The sequence below is a fragment of the Falco cherrug genome, chromosome 17 (assembly GCF_023634085.1).
Source record: "Falco cherrug isolate bFalChe1 chromosome 17, bFalChe1.pri, whole genome shotgun sequence".
Taxonomy (NCBI): domain Eukaryota; kingdom Metazoa; phylum Chordata; class Aves; order Falconiformes; family Falconidae; genus Falco; species Falco cherrug.
The window spans coordinates 2,441,579-2,462,516 of record NC_073713.1 but is presented as its reverse complement, the minus strand read 5'-3'; the positions used below and the strand labels follow the sequence as shown (position 1 = coordinate 2,462,516).

Below are 20,938 nucleotides of genomic sequence, written 5' to 3'. Positions count from 1 at the left end.
TCGGGGGAAGTTTTATCTTTTTTTTACAAAAGGATTTTCTCTGCCCTCACCCTTTCGAAGCTAATACACCGCTGAGGTGAGTTTTGTGTATCTACAAGGAGATAACATGGGTGAAATAAATAATTTCACATCTATATATTTCAATATTCCATTGATTTTCTTCACATCATCTGAAGATGAGCTAGTTAGGTGTGGGGGAAGTGACCGGCCTTTTCATCTCTAGCCCTTGTTTACAGAGTTTCTGCTTACCATACAGCCATTCGTGTTCTGTTGGTTTTTGATGTGGGGAACTGCTCATTCAGGATATTTTCACACGGCTCATCAGGAAGCCGTGATTGTGTCTAATACATCCAGAGTAATCCTGGGTTACTTGGAGTAGTGAGCTGCGGCGGCGTGGCTGTCAGGGCACGCTATCAACTGCCGAGCTGGCTGCTCCCTGCCGAAGGAAAGGTTAAAAAGATGAGAAGTAAAACTTGCACATTTCTCGGGGGGGTGAGGAAGGGGGAATACTACTTAGAAGCAATCTTCAGTTGAAGTTTTCCATCTCTGAAGAAGAAAAGAGAAGCCACAAGCAAATCACAGTGTCTAGGACTTTTATTCTTCTCAATATTTTATCTTCCTGCTTCCTAGTGCTATTAAGACAAGCCATTACTAAATTCATATTGAACGTGGTATACAAACAGTAAGGAAAATTGATCTTCTTCCTCTTTGCAACTTCCTGGGGCTGTGCAAAGGTACAGGCAGGGCTGGAAGTTCATGTGGAAACACAGTATGGCCTCCTTCTTTAAAGGTGGTGGTGTTTCCAACATTTCATTTTCAATTATAAATGATATACAGGAATTTATAAAGTCTAGTCTTTCTTTCACACAGCCGCTCTCTTGATGCTTTCATCATTCTCAGGCAAAATGATACATTTTTCCTTTTCAATCATTATCTGATGTGCTGGTTGATGTGCCAGACCGGCGCACCTGGGACTCGCGGAGCTAACCTGTAGTTTGCAGCGTGAATCTGCTCCTCTAGAACAACACACCCAATGTCACTCCTGACAGACCTCGCAGCCTGCCAAGCAGCAGAGGCAAGGTGACTCTTCAGGGTGAAAAAGTGACAGTTAAAAGAGGGATGCGAGTATGGGCCTGTGCATAGCTAAAGCTGGACACGTGGGAAGAGAAAATGGACAGCAGCGCAGAGGTATGTTTACCCCAAAGTACCTGTGCAAACGTAAGTGAGGAAGCTTCAGGGAAGGCTTGCTTGTGAAATACGTGGTATGTGTGTTATATGTTTTAAGTACCGCTGTCTAGAAACGGCAGTGCGTGGTCAGCAGAGGTTTGCACACACAGCTTCTGGGAGGGTGTTGGCCATTCAGTGTCAAAAATTACTTTGAATGGTTGAGAATTCTAATTTCATGTGGAAACAAAGCAAGTGTTATTTGGCAAAGAGGCTCTTTTGCTTAGAAAATTTTGGTCCTCTGGCTTTTGGGGTTTTTTTTATGATGAAAAACGGGTCATTGTGCTACTGTGACTGCACAAATAATTGACAACTGATAGAGTGGGACTGGATGTTGACTCGCAAGCTAATTCTCCTTTGGAGATGGCTGAGGTGCCACAGCCAGATGTTTACTGTCTGGATGACCTCTATTGGAAAGTGATTAAAAATGAGTCAGTTGGTTGAATGTGGGTCGTTCAAACAGAAGAACCTTTTCTTACCCTGTGAGGTCCTTGTGCTGCTGCCATGTCACCTGAGAGTTCTGCTAACTGAAAATGACCGTTTGTGAGCGCAGAAGTGGTGAGTGTTTCAGCTGAGAATGCCAAGATGCTGGCTCACAGCTTGCAACAGCTGCTAGCAGAGCAAGTCAGGATCTTTAGTCACAGCTTGCAAAGCCGAAGGCTGAGACTGACAAAGTGATGGCTCATGGTTTACAAGAGCTGACAGCCATCACCACTGCTCTGATACAGACTGCCCTCTGTGTTTGGTATTCCCATCTGTAACAATGCTAGCAGATTTGCAGAGCAGGAAGCAAAGTTTAAATGGCCAGTAGTTGAAAAGGATGTTGAAAGCGGTGGGCTTCAGTGGCTCAGTGGAAAAAAAGAGTTAACTGTTTTAAAATGTCTGTGTCTGGTTTTAAACTGTGGGGTTTTTTTCATTTTCCTTTGCATTTTTGCATTCCCAGAAAAGTGGGTGGATTGTATAGACCTGCTACCAGAGCAGGCAAGGTGCTAGGCATCTGTTGAAGCATTTAATAGAGAATGCCGTGTCCCACTCTTCTTTATTTTTTTTTATTTTTTTTTTTTCATTTACATGCAATATCATTGCAGTGGAATTCTGTTGACTGCTTTAAAAAGTAGGGAAGGAAGGAGGGACAGCATTCTCTACTCAATTCATCATACCTTTTCAGATATTTCAGAAAATGTGAATGCATTTCATTTTTCATTTGTATTTCCTTCTGAAACTCCATCCTCTAGCAATAATGGTCACATTTGTGTCCTTGAGTAAAATTCAGAGAAGGTTTCTGGGGTGAGAGCAAATGGTCTTGAAATAGTTCAAGGTGTTACACAAGTGGGATGTTTAAGCTGTGATATGAAGTTGCAAAAAGCATTTTACCTGTGGAATTTGAAAATCACATGGGCTTGTACACAGCCCAGAGCAGTGTGAAACCTTACCCACACAAACCTTGCACTCGGCCTTGGACAGAAAATACTCTAGGGTCAAGAAAAACTTGTTTCATATTTGTCAAAGCCACGTGAAGGGGCTTGGCCAAGTCTCCATGTCCTTACTGCTAGCGCCTGTGCTTTGGTCCCACCATCTCTTGTACTCGTAACCCAGTGTCACACCTCAGGGTCACCCAGGCAGTCTGAGATGTGGGAAGTGGGAGATGAGCAATTGGAAAGGTAAAACACAGAACTGGAGAAAGCACTGGTGCCGTGTCATAGAGCCTTTGCACAAGGAGCATAAGAAACTCACAGTTCTCACCAGCTTCTAAAAGATGGGTCGTTTTGGTTGTGCACTGCTAGTGCAAGCTACTCGTGCTTCCGCCATGGTACAGAAAATCACGATGTGAAAACTCCCCAGCCGCTTGGCTCCATCCAGAGAGTTGTAGGTTCGTAGGCACGGAGTGGTGGCCTTGAAGGGAGCAGTGGCCATGGAGGGAGGAGAAGCCTCTGCAGCCCTCGCGAAGCCTTCCACGGAGCCGGCGAGAGGCGCTCTGCCCCTGCCTGCACCGCTGCTGTCACCTCCCCGTGCACCGAGGCGGCGCGTGTCCCTGGCCGTGGGCAGAGTTTCACCTTGCGCTTGCAGTCTGGGGGCAGTTAATGCTGTCGGAAAATCCAGCCTTACCTTTCACCTACTTTCCTCTTGGGAAAATGCCCTTGACTTTGATTTACTCTGGATACTGCTCAGCTGCTGCTGAGAACCAGTCCAACCGCCCATTCGATGCCCATTAAAATAAAGTCAGTGGAGTAATGCAAAAAGTTACCGGACTGGGGCTCGGCTAGCAATGAATTCACTGGTTTTCATGGTCTGTTTTGATTTGGAAATGGCTCGGGGATAACGTGGTTAATGTTTTGAAAAGCTATTGTATCCACAAAGAATGCAACATTTTCTTAGATGCAAGATGCACTTAAGTGTTTTGTAGCCTTGTTTTAGTGAAGCGTTTGTATCTGACAGTTCTGAAATGTTCTCTTAAATGGAAAATGTTAGCTGAGTTTAGATTTTCCCCCTGTAGCGCTTCTCCTTTTATAAGTCATGTCTGTGGTTTCTGTTTTTACTGTGCTCAGCTTGAGGAGGGTCCCAGGACTGGGTCTTTGTAGTATCATACTTAAAGGCATGTGCAAAATGCCCCTAGTTAGTGAGTAGTAACACCTGTGTGTTAGGGCTGGAGGTTTTTTTCATCAGTGGATCCAGTAATAATCAGCAAAGGAGGTCAGGAGCGTAATCTCCACTTTACATTTGAAGAAACTGAGTCAGGGAGAGGCAGTGACTTGTACAAGATCAGCCTGTAAATCGGGGGTCCTTTGGTGCAGTGTCGCAGCCCCTCGCTCTTTGTACCTGCTGTTTTCTGACCCCCCCCCTTGGGTGCCGACAGAACCGAGTGGGCTGCCAGCCTTACCGCGGGAAGCGGTGCGGAGGGGGCTGCTGTCTACTGGGGGCATCGGGGCTTGTACAGCAGGCAGTCCCCACGATCCGAGTGCTTCCACAGGTGAATCAATAGTAGCAGTAAGGGCCCAGTGATGAGACTGGAGCTTTCTGCTTGCTTGATTTGCGTGCGTCCCTTCCCCATATAATTTGCTCGATAGCTGCAAAACGTAGTAAGATCTCCTGGTATGAAGCTGCCTGGGATGGGACACGGCTCAGCCAGTTTAACTCTGAGGCTATGCTAGTCACTCAGGTTGTCTTTGTAGCCAAAAGGAAGAAAGAAGCACCTCCAGACAGCAATTTGCCTCGTTCGCGTCAGGCATACCCGAGATGATAATTACCCGGCAGAGGCATGCTGTTCTCTGCCTGAATAAAGGAGCAACCAGGAAGAGCGCTTCAGCTGAAACACCTGGCTTACAGGGGAGAGGAATCCTGTCCTTGGGAACAAATGCATATAGATGAGTCCAGATGACATGGTTTAAGTATTAAAACAAGTGTTTCCCAAGCTTGCACTGTTTGGATTTGACTTTTCTGTACAGACATGTCTGAACTAGACACTGATGTGAGCCTGGGTAGTCCTGGGTCTTCCTTTTCACGTGGTTTTCTAGGAGCTGAGCTGAGGTAGGTCACACTGATTTGCAATGGAGAAATATTTGCTGTTAATGCTGATTTTTACCCAAAGAGGATCTCGCAAGTCCCATCAAGTTTTGCCTCAGGAGTCAATTATTTTGAATGCAGCCAGGGTGAGATGATTTGTGAGGAAGCTAACTATGAACGAAAGGCTCCCTGGGCCACCAAATCCGTGCTCAGTACGCAGAGTGCTGCGGTCAGGACATAGGTGGTGGCTGAGGTCTGCCGTGAGTTAGGTGCATGTAAGCTCAGTGTTGGCATAGCAAGTGCACGAGCTGAAATAGCTGGGTAGTAGCTTGTGCCTTTGACGCAAGGGAAAACAAACTGAGTCCTGTTGGTAGTGGATCTGACCCAAGTGGTTCCCAGGACGCAGGAGGTTGTCCCTCTCCTAGAACAAATGCCATGTGCTCCATGTCTTTCTCTGGAAGTGGAAGAGAGGAAGCAAAAGTGAACAGTTGCTGGAAATGCTCACAACTTAGTAAGGCAAAGGACTGTGAAGTGTAACATACGGTCATGCTCTTGGTAACGCTGTGAAACAGCGGACGGAGCAGGGGATAACGGGGACATCCTGCCAGAGGAGCCTTATTGCTTCTTCCTTGATAATACAGCTGGCTGCAGAGCTGTCCTTGCAGCACAAGCATCGGGGGGGCACAAAGCATTGAACCCGAGCTTCACACTTTGGAAGTCACTTTTGATATATTGTGGTTATTCCAGGTGCTTTCCAGGACAGCGTGAGGGAGATGGGGGTGTCCCAGCATAACTACCCTGCAACAGGAGGCAGGCAGGGCAGAGACTGCCGGGCTGCTGGCAAACGAGCTGGCTCCCGAGCTGGAAGCAGCATAATCATATCAGCACTGTGCTTGTGTTAATAAGCTCTGCTGCATCATGGCAGTAATTGGTATTTGCATAGCACTTCGCAAATACAAAAGCATTGCTTAAATGCAAATGATAAATAAGGTTGGCTTCCAGCCTGCCTGTATAGCTTGCCCTCTCAGTTAATTAGGCAGTTAGACACTTGTTACGAATGTAAAATAAAGGACTGAATCAAATATCTTTTTTACAGTTTGGTTCTGACTAGACGGGCTCATTCCTCTTCAGGTGAGTAGCTGGGCTGTGAAACCATTTGAGCTTAGAAAACTGTTAGTAACGTGCAACCTTTGGGGATATTGATTCCAAGGTGCCCGAAAAGCCACGGGAACGGCTGTGCTTCTGGTTTGCTTAACGTGAGCCGCTGTGCGATGAGATTTACAGGGCTCAGCGCCATAATGCTGACATTACTTGAGAGGTTTTCATCCTTCTTGGTGTCGATGGGAATTTAAATTCGGGCATGCGCGTAGCTTAGTTACTGTCTCGGGGATTTATTGGACGCTAGCCATGTGCTTTTTAGCAATAGCAAACTCCGTCTTTGTCTTCTCAAGGGATTGTTTTAAATTGTAGTGCAGTTTGGGCAGGCAGCACAGTATACTCTGATAATGCATTCAGGGTGACGTGAAAAGTTCCAAAACGTGTGTTATTCCTCTCTGCTACGGAAAGGGTAATCATGGCAAATTAAAATACACAAGTTAGTGTTTCTTCCTGGGAAATTAAGTTGGATATTTCAAATTTACATAGTAATACTTTCTTTTTAGCTGTTCTAGAACCCTGAAAATTTATGCTACTTGGCAAAATGAGGCTTTGTGTTCATACCTTGCGGGAGTTTAGGCTACTGCATCATTTAAAAATAGATTACTCTTTAACATAACATATTTGAAGATTAATAATTTCAGAAGTTTCTGAGCATCCACTCAAGACAGCAGCTCCTTGGAACAAGGTCTATTTTTATTGAATTATTTCACAAAAATCAGCATTGCATTCAAATATTACAGTCTTGCAGTACCATCCTGAAGTACTGTATTCAGCTGCTGAAGTGATACTGCAAAATGACTGTCATTTCATCACAAAGTGAATGCATACGAAACCAAACACTGGAAATCATCTGTTTGGAGAGAAAAAAAAAAAAAAAAAGAATTACATGCTATGCTAGTAGGAGACAGTCTGAAATACAACAGCAAAACAGCTTTGCAAAGGCCACCAAAGTTCAGAAAGGGAAAACAGCATCATAAAGAAAATCAGTCTTAATAAATTACCAGCCCTCTGGGAATTGTCTTGTACTCTGAAAAGTAGTTCTGTGTTTTCCTTCTCACCAGAATGATTAATGGACCGGTTCTGCCAAAGGTAGCATGTTAAAGCGAAACGTAAGCACTAAAAATGAAAGCTTAGTACTTTTGCAGCTGCCCATCGTGAAATTGGGTTCTCTAAGGAAGAGGCAAAAATTAGAATACTTGCAAAGGAAGCTGGACCACTGAAATAAAGCAGTTTAATTCTGAGCCATCAGAGGAGACTGGAAGCACATCAGAAAGATTTATTACCCCCAGATAAATTCCTTGCTTAGGCCTTCTACTTTAGTCACTTGACTGTGGAATTAAAATTAGGAGCCTAGCCACTGCAGTTTTCCCTCTAAGCAGAGATTTGACCTACTAGATTCAGTCTCCTGCTCTTAATTGCCCATTAAGGTTTTGTCTTTCTCCATGGGCTCTATGAAACCCAGTGTTAGCAGCAGGATGAGTGTATGCCTCGTGGTGGTCTGAAGGTGATGCTGGTCAGTACCCATTTCTTCTGACAGAAATACTGTGTGCCTTTGAACACGTCCCAGTTTTTTTATCAGCTGCCTCGCATGCTTTCGTGATAACTTGCTGTATGATTGTGCCCCTTGCAAAAAAAGCTTTCGTCTAGTATAACATGTAGTTTGTCAGCTGGAAGTAATTTGTCCTACCCAATATTTGGATGTACTGTTTGGCAGTTCAAAATTCTGAAGGCAAATTCCCCTTTGGCATAGGTTGGAGTGGCACTGCTAAAACATTCAGTGTATTAGAGAGGAAAGCCAGGCGTGTGTCCAGAGTTTCTGGATGAATCAACCCCGCTCCCATCAGCTGCGACGTAGGCAGTGCTTTTCAGCACTCCAGCCTCTGCCAGCCCTGTCAGTGGCGACCTTCAGATTTACACAAACCCTATTACCCAGGAAGAACAAGTTGTCAATTGACACTTGATAAGTATGAAATTAATTAATCCCTTTTCTGTTGAAGCAGGTGGCACATAAAGGTCTGTCAGGTACGTTGTTCTGGCTCACCATATGATTTACATGTGCTCGTCTTCCTCATGGAGATGAGTCAGAGGCAAAAGAGTTTCAGTCCAGTGAGGATTTGAGTGTGTATTTTAAGTTGCTACACGTTCTTGATTTCTCCTGAGACGGAGATGCAGTAGGGACTAAACGTCTTAGCTGATATCACTGATATCTCAAATGATAATCTGTGGGATGGAGAGTATCAGGAGAGCAAAAATCACAAGCCTAGACTGCAGCAAGCCACTGAAAATAACGGCTCAACTTCGCCCAGTTGCTGGGGGTGGATAGCTTCCACTTCCCCCGTGGCTGGCACTGTTCCCATCCCTGTTGTGGTGGTCTCTGCACTACGCTCCTGACATCACTGCTCTTTGTATATTCCTGGACTGTTAAATGCTCTCCAGCTGGAGGTTTTGCTTTGTAAAGCGCTCTGTTCATACAATGGTTTGTCAGTAGTTATTTACAATCCGAAGGTAGGTTCTGAATCTTTGAAACTGCCCACCGTGTGATTTGATTGTCAAAACTGTGTGGAAGTGCTGCCTGTGTAAAACATGTTGCTTTGCAGCCGTGTGTCTGCCTTGGGCACGTGAGCGCTGTGACCACGCGAAGCCTGGTCGGTGGGCAGAGATCCTTTTGCAGTCATGGTAAGCACAAATGTGGATTTTCTCACATTACGTGCATTTCTCTTGGGTTTTTCCTGTAGCAAAAAACCTGGCTTTAATACTGGTATATTGGGCAGGGGAGGGAGCTTTCACTTTGGGGTATCACATCATTGGTTGCAATTAATTCCTTTGGTTTTGTGAGAGTGTGGGGTGTCGTTGCATTAGAAAGCATGTTTATGGAGGTAATCCACTTATCAGGCCAAGAACACGCTCTCTTTCTACTAGACAGCAAATTAGTTCTTCCCTTACCAAGAGAGATAATAAGGGATATTCTGACCCAGAGGAGCAGGGGAGGGCATGGCATGCAGCTGACAAGATCAGAAACAGAAGCAGAAGCAGGAGATGAAAAATATATTTCTTGAAGAATGGCTGCAAAATACAAGTGATCTACTGCAGCAACTCATTCATCAAGGGAATTTGGCCTTGCCTCACTCTAATCTAAATTGAATCTAATTTAGATTCCAAGCAAGGGATGGGAATCCTTTCCTGAACCAAAACAAGCCTTGCCACCTCCTACCTTCTCATTACTCATTCCTTAATTTGTTTGGGTTTGTTATGTAGGGCACTCAGGAAGAATAGCTTAAAGCTGTGTGTGCCTGTGCTAAATCTGATGTTATAATCACGGCTTTGCTGTACATTGGGTTGATTTTTGATGCAGTCGGAGCTGGTAATGTGCCTCTGCCTGGGGCCCCCAGGAACTCGGGCGTGAACGTCTTTCTCTTCCTGCCTGAGCGCTGAATTACTTGCACCGCTGCTTGACTTAGTCTGGGGGAGACTGCTACAGCCCTGGGCTCAAGCAGTTTTCTCTGGGCCTTTTTGTTCTAAAAATCAGCTCTGCTCATGCCTACGTACATCGATCAGAACAGTCCTGGAAGAAGGGGCTGGAAGATAAGTTTTTTTCATTTTTGAGTTACCATGCTTGCTGACCTACTTTCTGTTCTTGCATTATAAGCTGATAAACAGCAAAACTTGGCCTCCTAGTCTGTGCATGTCTGGGAAGACTAAATGGCATAATTCCTTCCCTGAGGCTTGTCAGGACTCCCAGCACCTGAACGGAGGTTCAGCCTGCGCTCAGGGCTGTGGCAGCATCAGGTCGGGGCTCTCTTGCCGATTGCCTCTTGAAATGTGTGCCGTGTCTTTTCTGAGCCCGTTTCCTGAGGAGTGAGAGGGGACGGGATTTGGGCATTGATTCCAGTAGAGAATCCCGTAACATGGGGCACGTCAGGACGCTGCCTTGGAGCATGTCCCAAACCATCACGCTACCTCGTAATTTTCAGACTCACTGCCTGATTCTTTGAACATGTGCTCCTCAGAGTCCAACCTCTCTTGCTCCTGGAAACCCATCCCAGTCAGAGGTGTTTGCTTCCCTGTGAATACTCTGCTGCCTTACAGAAACCTCCTGTGCTCCTGTGGGTACGTGCCCCATAGCCTGGTCACTGTCTTAGTACCGTAAATCTCGTCCTACCTACCTGTGTCGTTCCCATGCAACTAATTTGTCTCCTCCTGATTCTAAACAACATGCCTGGATCTGAACAAAATGGTGGGTTGAGCAGGTTGCTACGCCCCAAGGGTAAAGAAGTTGGTTGCCAGTTCAGGACATGGACAAAACCTGCCTGCAAGCAGTGCGAGTCCTGCTTTGGGGAACAGGAAAACTGAGTGGCTAAACAGGGATGGTCGGAGCGGCTTGGAAGAACTCAAAAAAAAAAAAAAAAAGGGGGGGGGGGGGGTATCACGATGTCTCTTGAGAATTTGCTGGAAGGAAAATCAAATGATTAGTTTCCCTGCAGAACTGAAGGTATGAAAAGGGCTAAATATTTGCACTGACCCAGAGCGTATGTAGTTTACGTATCTGAAGTCCTAACTGAGAGCGAGTTTTCTGCCATCTCTATCTTAACGCTCATCAGGACTGTGTGCCCTATTTTAGTAGGGTTTGCCAGTTTGTACTCGCCGGCCTCCTTACGGAAAGTATTCTAAGCCACGTGAGACAGGTGGGTAATAAAACGCTTAGTAGCAACCAGCTGGTAATGGGAGTAAGGATTGCGGGCAGGCTGCTTCCTTCCCACTTCCGAGAACTGCACCAAAAAACAAGAACCTCTATCACATGCGAGCGCGCTGCGCTCCCGACCGCTCCAGGCAAGGGCTGGGAAGCTTTGTTCTGGTTGCAGGAGGAAATTCCTGTCGAAACCAAGACTGGGTTGGCCTCGTTAGAGCAGGACACAGGCGGCAAAACATTTCCTTTCCCAAGATTCCTGTCTTGTTACGGAGATGAGCATCGGGGTCTGCTATTTAATGCATCCAGCCCCTTCCCGTGCTGCAGTCATTGTGCCGTCTTCTCCTCCAACCCGTTTTAGTGATGCCTTGTACTCTCGCCTGGTTTTTATCTCTGAAGTTTTCTCTCAGCTGCTGCTCGGCACTTTGATGCAGTTTAGCATGTACATACCTGGCGATACTACCATTTTGTTACATTTTGAGCTGAAAAGAATTTGCAGTTTGGTGTTTAGGGAGGTTTTTCAGACGTGTGGAGGACACCCCATGAAATAGCTGTTTTTTAAATTCTTAATAATTACATTGCCAAGGGAGGATGAGCCTAAATTCTTTTGGGTTTAAGAAAGTGTTTTTAAAAATAATTCTGAAACAGCTGGAAATAAAAAAAAAAAATTAGTAACTGACAGTCTTAACATGCAGCTGATGAGCTTTTCTGCCTGCTTAGCTAATTGACAGGTAGGACTTTACAGCTAAGCCCAAGTTCTGCTCGAGTAGACTGGGTCTGAGAGCTGTTTGTGAGGGCTCTTTGGAGTGAGCTGTGAGGTCTTTTTTCTGTGACAAGTGTTTCCATGTGACTAGGAAACGCTGCCACTATTAGCATCCATAGATCCCTTTGGTGACAATGCCAATATTCAAATCAAAACTAGAACAAGCCAAGGAGCTAACTCCTTCTCGCAGCAGGGCCGTTGTCTGTGTTTTGTATCTTCCAACATAATCAGAAGACTTGAACCTTCCAAGCCAGCATTTTGGCTTTGAGGCTAAAATAACACACAGGAAAATCTATACGCTGCTGGAAATGTTCCTGGCTGCATTAGATCTTCGTTATCAATCTAAGCCTGCATTTGGAGCTGTGCCGTGGATTCCCAGACTTGTGTTCAGTGTTGCTCCATTTCGTGCTTGTTTTGAGCATGAGGCATGGCATGTCTATTGAGCTGGCTGATGACTATTTTCGCTGGAGAAGAGTAAATTAGCAGAACGTGGAGTCAGTATATAAAGAACTGTGTAGCTATTTGCATATTTAATAATTTGCAATTCATTAAATGCAAATGACTTAATGCCCCAAGAGGAAAAATGTATGGGAAGAGGAGGAAAGAACCATGAAATGTTTCGTTGTGAGATATTGCCAAGAGGAAAGCTGGTTGTGTCACCGGGTTTCAGTCTGTCAAGGACTCTCCGAAGGTGAAAAGCGAAAAGCAAAGGTTTTCAGTACTGTAAAGGTACTACAGCAGTTCCTGTGTGTGTTGGCAGCCCGTGTGTTCCCAGAGCGTGGTACAAGATGGGGAAAAGCTGGGACTGCAAAGCTTTGCCTAGAAAGGAAAGTGAGGTGAGCAGGTTTTGCTGAGCCAGGGGCACAGGGGCAGGAGAAGGACCGACGTTGCTAAACAAGCCCACGCGCGATCATGGGACAGCAATGAAGGTATGGGGGTCAGTGCTGGGGCGGAGGCTCCCAACCTGGTCATCGGAGCAGGAAACGGGAAATTACGGGCCCTCACCTCAACCCCGGAGCTAATCTGGGACCTTGAGCAAATCGCTTCACCTTGACTTACCTCTCTTTCCACTTTTCCCCATGGGAGGGAGGACTCAACACCTCACGGGTTCAGATGTTAAAAGACTTGATTCCTTTATGGGTGGATGTGCGTGCCGTACCCCCTGAAATCAGATGCAGGTGCCGCACTGACCTTTCTTGTCTGTGTCGTCTTTCAGATTCCACATTTACGGACCCCACAGTAGCTGGGAAAAGAAAATCACACTTAATACTCTGTCACAGGCGCACTCAGGCGTGTTAGAGAAAGCACTTTTCTTTCTAAATTGAAATAAGCTTCCAGCTTCTGCTGAGCATGTGTGAAATGTTATTTATGCCTCAGAAATAGCTTCATGCAGCACATGGCACTGGTGCATTTTATTTCTCTGTTTCTTAGAGGAACAGCCAGTGTTGACACTCATTTGTGTGCTGTTGCTCTTAGATGTCAGGAAAGGGTGGGAATGTCTGTGGTGTGGGAGAAAAAGACTATTTATAGAACAAACATCTCCTTTGTTAGGAAGTGTCATTCCTTGTATGGTTTACATCGGGATGGGTGTAAGAGGAGGAAGGATTATTGTCGGAGCACAGGGAGTTGCCCTCTGTGGTGAGCCATCAAACCCCACTGAGCATCTTGCACAGCAGCTGTCCGGGAGCCTGGAGTAGCTGCGATATGCCGGAGACCAGAACGTAATCCTTGCCAGGCAAATGGAGTATGGTTAAGTGCAGCTGACTGAGAACATCTGTCAGGGCTCTGGTTTATAGTGCACAGCTTGGTTTTTAATGTAATGAAAACCTAAAGATAATGTATTTCATTGGAAAAGTTTATTTTGTCTCTTCCCCCAAAGGCACTTCTGACAACAAGTGGACCCCCCGTTACCATCACTCACCAAGTGTGCGGGCTCAGAGCGACCTCTGCTTCCCTCGGCCTCCCAGTTGTTCTGATCCTCTACAGAAAAGCCCACAGACAGTCTGGATAATACACCGTGTCTTGGGGGTTTAGAATGAAAGCTGTGCTTCCAAAAATGTTTTTAATCCAAGATTGTTCCCACTGAATGACAGAAGTATGAACTAGCTGCCGTAAATGTATTGTGAGCATCCTGAGTGCACGAATGATCAGAGTTTAATAGTTCAGGTACTGTTAGGGGCTGGTGGTGGTGTGTAGTGCCATTGGAATGGAAATGATCATGCCACCACTTAGCGCATCACATAAGTGGCCTTTCACCTCATTCTTACTGGGCATTTGTGACCGTGTGGACAGCTTCCAGCATAGCTGCTTTTATAGAGGCACATAAATGCGTCTCTAAGTGGAACATATGTTCATAGGGTCCTTTCATACAGTGTTCTCTCTCCCATACGTTCAGTATGACTCCTTATCAAAAATCACTTGTTATCATTGGATAATCGTACCTGAACGAGGATCTAATCCAAGTGGTTTCCTGTTTTGGTTATTCAAATGTATGCATAAGAATAACGATAAGGAAAAGGGTATGTAAGTTGCAGATAAAACTTAATTCTCTTCAGAACAGCAAGCTTGCCTCTCAAGTATGCGTAATACCAAATACCTTTTGTTTTTTTTAATAGGAAGCTGTACTCATAATAATAACCTTCTGGCAACATTGTGCCGATGTTTTGTATTTCTGCATGTGCGAGGGTGATCAGGGAGTGTACATCAACAGCGTCCCTTGCTCCCGAGTTGGACAGCCCCATCTCTGGCACTAGAAGGAGACTGTTTCTGTTTCCAAAGTAAGTACCATCCAAAAAGCTGGGTTTGGTTTTGTTTAATTTTGAAGGTGGGCAGGTAATAACGGCACCATTAGGACCAAAGAACACTCTTGAACTTGATTCATCTTCCATACGTTGCTGGCAGTTGGCACTGTATCTTTTTTTTTTTTTTTTTTCCCTCAGTCCTAGCTGAAGCACAGACTCGAGCAGATGACCTAGTTTCAGCTGAACTTGAAATAAGCAACCTCTGTGACCTTCAAGCAATTACATGCCTTGGGTAGCTGGCTATCCTGGCTGTGGAGCCAAGAGTGCTTTTGTTGGGCTCTGTTCAGGGGCTGTTGGTGCAATTGAATTATTCCACGTGCCTTCCAGCTTGGCCAGTCTCACAGACATGTTTTGATTTCTTATTATTTCATTTATCTTAAAGAACTGGCTGATGTCTGGCAGAAATACGCTGAGGTTTATACCTGATATCAGCAGTTATGGATTCATTCTTCCGAGAGCATCAGGGGGGTTTAATTATAGCCAAAGCCAGTGTTTTATTTAGCCTGTAGTTTCATGTAAAAAGTAATGACTTACTGTAATTGCTTACTGCATGCAATACAGTCTATTTTTGTGTAGCATCCTCTGCTCAGTGCAAACCACCTGACCTTTAGATGCTCCACGGAGCAAAGAGTCAGCACCTGCCGGTGGGCAGTGAGAGGGGACAAGGGCAGGTGAAGCCTGCAGGTAATGCTACGCAAGCTGGTGAAGCAGGAGAAAGTAAGGGCTGCAGTGGAGGCGCAGGAGTCAGGCAGGGCAAAGAGGGCAGCAGGAGTGAGGGAGAGGAGGAAGGCAAGGCAAGCATGTGGAGTAGAGTTGGTACTGTGTTCCGGGGTTTAGTCTGGACAGGAATTTCTGCATCCCTCCTGCTTCTATTGTGTCACAGAAATCTAATTCTGAAGCCTGTATCAAGACAGTGCATCACTTAAGTCCTTTATGACCAAATGCTTTTCAAATGTGACAGGTACCGACAGAAGAGCTGTTCTGTTTCAGGGACTTCATGGTTTTGCTAAATCAAGAACTTCAGATCTCTGGGGTGAAAAGGGAATATTTGCACGTGCACGCAAAGTGTTAAGTTTTGCAGCTGATTCAGTTGCTATGTGTGACTTTAATGGGGGTTGCACCCCCATGTTTTCCTAAGAGAATTGATCTACTTCTGTAGAGTTTCACAGTAACTGGGGGAAAGGTGTGATACAGCACATCATCTATTTGTAGATAAATTAGAGTTTTCATAGAGAGATTACTTTAACCAGTCACCAGCTGGATACTGAAGTAGTGACAGTCATTAGATCGTGGGACTGAGGCTACACTGAGCTCTTAGCCCAGCATCTGTAAAGCGCCTTCTCTGTGCTGGGGACTCTCCGAGGCGAGTAATTAGCAGTCATAACATCAGATGACAAACGGATGCAGCTGGAAAGACGAGGAGGGTCCAGAAACGGCAAGTTTCTGTAGCTCGGGGATGTGCCTTGCCTGAGAGCTGCTGCGGCGGGGAGCAGCGCTGGGCGCAGAGGGGACAGCGCTATCTGCCGGGCTGGGACAGCCACCGGCACTGCTCAGCACCACTTACCTGCACACAGCACACGCTTACGTACATACGTGCACACACATGTTCTCTCCCTCCCTCTTTCCCCACCCCCCACCCCGCCCTCCGGGATTTTCCCCCATAGTCTCTCCTTTTCCTGTGCATTATTTGGCCTCTGGATGGAAACCTAGGATTACTCAAAATTTGTTTGATTTTTCCTGGTTGTTTCTTTGTTTAAAGTTAATAAAACAGCTATGAAAAGTAAGCAAACTGCAGCGGAATACCTAGCCAGGAGAAGGTGCCTGCTTAGATGCTGCAGTGCTAGCGAGGAATTCCCTTTGAAAATGGTGCGTTTGAAGGAGGCAGTGACATTGTACAGATTCAAAGCTCTGTGTAACTTCCACTGTTTTACAAAGCACCTTTGAATTTGACCAGGGAGATGTTCCTTGCTGCTAGAAGACAAAAGACCTTTCAGTTCTGTTGTATTGAAGCTGGGAAGAACTGTTTCTCCTTTCTCTTGTGTCATGTCTAATACATTACATACGTGCTTGTCATTTTAGTTGAAAGACAATGACAATTGTGCGACTAGGAGGACAAAGCTGGAAACCCACAGGTGGAAGGCGTAGAACACAGCCAAAGATGTTTTCTTTCACAGTGGGAAGCTTGATTCTGCAAGATAATAAGTATATCCAACCAAACATCTCCAGTACAAGAAAAGTCTCTCAGCATCCTTCGTATTTCCTGAAGTCCTGTGAAAACAACCCACATTTGAGTAGTAGCCCAGAGCTGCCTTCTAGGGGACTCGGAAATGAACTGAAAGGTGTATGCCTGTGTTTATTGATGGCTGGGAAGGAGATGCAGCCTTGTTCACTGTTTAAGGAAAAAAGCAGCAGCTAGCGCTTCAGTCCAGCCAAGGTAAGACACCAACACTTGCTGAAAAAGCTTTTCTTTATGAAAACGCAATCATTGCACAGTGCTAAAACAATCAATGCATTTGTGTATTTTACTAGCAGTAAGAATTCAGAAATTAAATGAGCAAATGTGAATGAATATATGTGGCAGTCTAACATGCTAATGGATTTTCATCCACTGCTAAAGTGAATGAGCTGAGGAGAGGCCTAAAAGCATCTCTGCAAAAGTGCCACCTCATTAGACTCCAGATTGGTAAAACAGCACTTAGGTTACAGCACACAAAGGCTCGCCTTGTGCATATGCGCTACTTGATTTTGTTGGCATCGAGTCACAGAAAACAATACCCCAAAAGCACCTGGACCAACACCAGGGCTTAGAATTTCCAGGATGTATACAATAACACACTTCTAAATATGGCCTGTATTAAAGGTCTGAAAAAAAATATGTTTATTTAGTTGCTGACCACAAAATGTTAGCAGCATGTGGGAATGTAGCTCGGTGTGTTTCCTGGACCCAGAGGGGAGAATTTTCAACGTGCCTGCTGCTCAAAGGGATCCAGGTCCCCAGACCCTGCTGGTCCTCCGGGCATGCGCAGGCTTTGGCTTGTGCAAGGTTGTTGTGTGTTTGAGGAAGGATTTCTCCCACAGGGAGCACCGCTCTGAAGAGCACTGAAGGCTCAGCCACAGCTCAGGTTGCCTGCTGGCGGGGGCAGTTCACAGAGGGGAGGACGCTCACATCCCATCCTCCTCATTCTTAGGCCTGAAGGGAACACAGTTCTCGGAGCCAAGGATAAACAGAGGCGTGTTGGGCAGCTTCTGTTTTCTCTGGGAGGTAAAGGAGGAGCCCCTTTGCCATCTCTGATGGCAAAGGGGCTCCTCGGTGAAAGCAGCTGGCTAAAGGGTGAGAACATTGCCCATCCGCCACAGAGGCTGTGGTGGTCAGCTGGCATCTTCTGCAGGCACAAGGAGGCAGCTAAGCCAGGTCAGGCAGGAGCAGTACATCGGGAACGTGCATGATCTATATACAGTGGGGGGAGGTCCTGCAGCACGCGTGTGACAGCAAACAGAGCGGTGGCTCAGTACGGAGCAGAGCTTTCAGGAACCGTAGGGGTATGCGCAAGGGGAACCCCGCTTCGTTACATTGCCTGGAGAAATAGATCTGGCGGAAAAACAACACAACACAAAATACCTGCCTGCTTTGTGCAGAGAGGGCACGTAGGACAGCTGGGCCACTCTGGGTACCTGCATCTTAGGAGCATAAACGGGGGCCGACCTTCTTGAGTATCGGGGCGGTGTGAGAAGGGCGTGCAGCTGGGGCTAGGGGCGCTTGAAGACGGCAGACCTAGTCCCCAGCACGGGGAGCTGTGCGTCAGCTGCAGATGTAGGTCTGCAGATGCAAAGATGTGCAGAGTATAGCTGGAGTTGTTTGTAGTTCAGAGCATACGATGAGGCTCTGGAAGTTGGCAGCTACACGGAGAATGCGTTTTAAAACTTGGGTGTGAAAAAGAGAAAACTGAATGAGCTTTTATAACCCTCCAGGCACCCTGTAAAGGCAACTAGAAAAGTCTTCCCTTGCTGTAGATTGCTGTGGAATGGTTTTTAAGGTGCGTGGGAAGAATGCCGCCTTCTATTAAATTCAACATTGCTAAATTGGTATGCATTATTCTGTAAGATTTCTCCTGCAAACCATTACTGGTTTCATACCGGCTCGAGGCTGCTCTGTGGGAGCAGCAGTGAGCAAGTGTAAAGGCTGCTCGCTTCATTTTCATGCTCTCCTTCTAGCAGCTGTGCATCGGCGGATTGCACTGCTGTTGTTTGCTTGTTGCACAGCTCTGGTGGCCTTGAGGTGGGGACGGTTGTCTGGGAGCAGTGGCAGGTCCGTGCTGGCTCCTGGCGGTCAGGAGGGTGCCCGTAGCATCGCTGGTGTTTAGCTGCACAGCAGAGGGAAGGCTCACACTGAAGTGCGGTGCTGTGATGCGGTGCTGTGATTGCGGGTGGCAGAGGCAGCGGCCGCGGTGGCTGTCACAGGGCAGCCAGGCAGGCAGGGTTTGTGTTCCCACTCCCGTAGCCTGGCTCCAGGACCACAGGAGTGACGGATTAGTGGGGGCAGGGTGCTGAAATTATTTTTATCTCCTCGTCTTGTTGTGCCTGTGCAAAAGTGCCAGCCTTCCCCCCCCCCTTTTTTTCCCCCTTGTGAAGCATGAACTGGGTGGGTTGCCATAGCAACCCCTGCATGATAAGTTGGGCTGCTGCTTGCAGCATTCAAGATTTCTCTCTCCCAACGTTCAGCCCCCTTCACCGTTTCCCCTGGAGTGCCAAAATGGCTGAGGGCTCTGCAGTGCCAAGCATCCTGCACCCTACAGGTTTCACCCTGCCCACAGCCTGCTCACTGGGGTGCCCAGGGCTGTCTTGGGGCAAGAAGGAGCAGTGGGGCAGCCTCATGGTGGGTTTGGAGAAGATGGGCTCTCCATCTCTTGTACAGCACGCCAGGGCTGAAAATTGAAACAGGCTCCCAGTGTGGCATTCCATTTCTTTGACAGTTTTCCTGAGGAGGGCTGGGTTTGTTGCCCATTCAAAACAGGCACATGGAGATGTTGGAGTGGTTCCCAGCTAAGCCCAGATTCTAGCAAGAATGAAATTATCTTATCCTTTTATTCGAAAAACACCCAGTATCCCTAAGTCCAGAGAAGTTTTTCTTAAAAAAAAAAACCAACAAAACCAAACCAAACAAACAAAAAAAACCAACCCACAAACCAAAACCAAACAAAAAAAAACCCAAACCCAACCGATTCTGGCAGATCAATAAAATGCAGAGACTACAAGTATTTATTTCAAATCACTTTTGTTTTTGTCTGTAGTACACGAAACGTGCTCTGGGTGAAGAATAAACTTCTCCAGGGCTGGGGGAGATGGTGTGAGCTCTGTTTGCTGCCTTGACCTATGGCTTTTTGTCCTACCATCCACCCAAAACCCAGTTTCACCAGAGATTGTCTTCACCTCTTGGCCCAGTTTCCCTTCTTTAGATAGCAGCTGGAACGCTGGTCCAGCACGGAGCGCTTGAGGTCTGTACGTGAGTGATTCTGAGGGAGAGCTCGTTACTTTTTTAGGATGTTTGTTTATCGCTATAATGTAAATTGGTGGGCAGGTGTGTTCTGGAGTGCCCGGGGTTAGAGGAGAACAGGGCTCCTGCTCCTACCTGGAGGAGCACCACGGCACTGCAGGGCAGGAGTAGAAGGGGGTTGAAGGGTCGGGCAGCAGCTGCCAACTGAATCGGTGTTGTAGAGCTGCTGCTTCCTCTTAATCCTCTCAGACCCTCTCTCCCCTCCCTGGCAGGATGCTCCGTAATAGATGTAATTAGAGCAGCGGCAGCACAAACAGTACAGCTCTGCTGATCCGTGCCCCGTGTTTTCTGGCAGTGCACCTGGCTTCCTGGGAACAGATGTGATTTCCACTGTACTCCGTGAGACAGGTGGTTGTCAAATGAGATAGCTGGGGCCGTTGTCCAGTAGTTCCTGTGTCTATAAAAAACCCACCATCAGCACTCATCTGCCACACACGGGCTGGATTGTTCCGGAAGAGTTAGGAGCAAATCCAGTGGCTTATCCCTCCCTTTGTTGGGTTGTTGTGGATATCACAAGGGGCAATGGGAGAGCAGCAAGGGGCTTAACGAGGGAGGCTACATCCTTCCCTCGTCTCTGGGTATCGCGGCTGCTGTTTTGTCTCCCTGTGGGGAAAAATCGGGGTTTAAGGTTTGGATATTCATGATGGATGGCTTCTAAGGGGGGAATGGGTATCTGCGGGCCACTGACTTACAAGCTTTTGGTCTCCATACTCACACCTGGCTCCTGGACCTATGCTAAGCGGGTGTTTTCTTTGGGTAACTTGCTGGTAGGGGCGCGCAGTTGCCCGAAGCAGCCTCGGAGCAGCGGGGCCAGCCAGCGAACCCCACTGGCCAGCGCGGGGCTTTGGTCAGTCCAGGCTGCAAAAGCGTTGGGGGTTGGCACAGGGCAGCGGCCTGTGCAGTGAGTGAAATGCAGCAGAACAAGGAATGGGGAAGATGCCCTTGGGTGGGAGTGACCTGGAGTTGTCACAGGAGCTCCACAGGGTGACGTGGAGGCGGTGGCTCTGCGTGTGTGCATGGCAGGCGATGAATGCAGCTTGCTGGTACGAACAGGAGTTGATGATGTCTAAAGCGTTGGGTTGGCTTTGTTCTGTGGCCGGGCCCAGGCGGCACACGTGTGTCCTGAGCACCGAGCCCCGCTGCCAGGCGCAGTGGGGGCCACCGGGCTGCGGCGGTGACCAGCACTGGCAGCATCGTGCCTGGCTCAGCCCGTGGGGGCTGTGGGCTCAGGGCCGCTGCCTTCCCCCGGCCCTTTG

The 20,938-nt window shown here is 47.1% G+C and overlaps 1 protein-coding gene across 1 annotated transcript in view; it reads left to right on the top strand.

Moving 5' to 3' along the window:
- The window catches only part of SCN3B (sodium voltage-gated channel beta subunit 3), a 55,750-nt gene that overhangs the window by 25,561 nt on the left and 9,251 nt on the right, over nucleotides 1-20,938 (top strand). The window contains exons 2-3 of the mRNA XM_027806799.2: nucleotides 13,946-14,107; nucleotides 16,211-16,565. The gene's annotated coding sequence lies outside the window, so the exon portion shown is untranslated. The remainder of the gene's footprint in view (nucleotides 1-13,945; nucleotides 14,108-16,210; nucleotides 16,566-20,938) is intronic.